Raw genomic sequence first — 1,282 nt, 5'->3', positions numbered from 1 at the left:
AGTGGAGAGTCTGCTTGAGATCCTCTTTCTCCCTCTCCCTCTGCCCCTCCCCTGCCATGCGCACTCTTTCTCTCTCTCTGAAGTAAAGAAATAAGTCTTTTTTAAAAATAAAGAAATAAAAAGACACAAATGAACATCTAAAGATGAAAACTACAATGTGTGAAATGAAAAATATATTGTACGGAGATTTGTCTAACAAGAGATTAGACAAAACAGAAAAAAAGATTGGTAAACTACAAGACATAACAGTAGGAGCTATCCAAAATGAAACACAGATAGAAATAAAGACAGGAAAAAGAATTAACAAAGCATCAGCGAACCATGGGGCAAACTCATATGGCCAAATACAATGTATCTGGCATCCCTGAAAGAATGGAAGGACAATACATATTTAAAGAAATAATGGCTGAAAACAGTCCAAGTTTGTTGAAACCATAAGCTAGTTTTATGGGTGGCAGCAACCAGAGATAGAGCACCATGAAGGCCTCAGGGATACTGCAAAAATATAAGATGATGGAGTACTTCCTACTCACTCCCAAATGCTACTCACTACACTTTACCACATGCCAATCTTTGTACCTAATCATGCCATTGCCAAGTCCTGCTTCTGGTACATTCTGTCTCAGCTGAAGAAGTTTTCAGAAAAAATGGTCTACTGTGGGCAGGTATTTAAGAAATCTCCCCTGCAGGTAAAGAACATTGGCATCTAACTGTTCTACAATTCCTACAGTGGCAGCCATATGTACTGGGTATACAGGGATCTGACCACTGTGGGTACTGTCACTCAGGGATATCACGACATGGGGGCCCAGTACAGCACATAGGCCCATCCAACCCAGATCATAAACATGGAATAGATCATGGCCAGTCAGTGGTCAAGCAGTTCCACAACTCCAAGATCGAGTTCCTGCCGCCCCCACAGATCATGAATTGACAGCACAGACCAAGCTTCACTGCCAAGAGCCCCAACACCTTCTTTTAGATGCAAAGCCCTCCCCCATCCTCATATCTGCCCAAATAAACTCATAGGGACAAAAAAATCCAAGAATCTTCATGAACCCCAAGCACAAAAAACATGAAGAAAACTAAGGCACATCATAATCAAAAAGCTTAAAGTCAGTGAGAAAGAAAAAATATGAAAAACAACTACAGGGGGAACATAGAGACATGTTATGTGCAGAGGAATAAAGATAAAGAGGACAGCAGATTGCAAATTAAAGACAACATAAGCTACAAAATAGTGTACTGAGATCTTTAAAATACTAAATGGGAGAAAGGAAAA

The 1,282-nt window shown here is 40.2% G+C and overlaps 1 pseudogene; it reads left to right on the top strand.

The window, feature by feature from the left end:
• Window positions 1-477: 477 nt before the first annotated feature.
• On the top strand, window positions 478-982 carry LOC103673604 (annotated as a pseudogene).
• The last annotated feature ends 300 nt before the right edge of the window (window positions 983-1,282 follow it).

Source organism: Ursus maritimus, unplaced genomic scaffold, assembly GCF_017311325.1.
Source record: "Ursus maritimus isolate PB19 unplaced genomic scaffold, ASM1731132v1 scaffold_19, whole genome shotgun sequence".
Lineage (NCBI taxonomy): Eukaryota > Metazoa > Chordata > Mammalia > Carnivora > Ursidae > Ursus > Ursus maritimus.
Note: the sequence above shows the minus strand (reverse complement) of the source record. Positions and strands in the feature narration are given on the sequence as shown.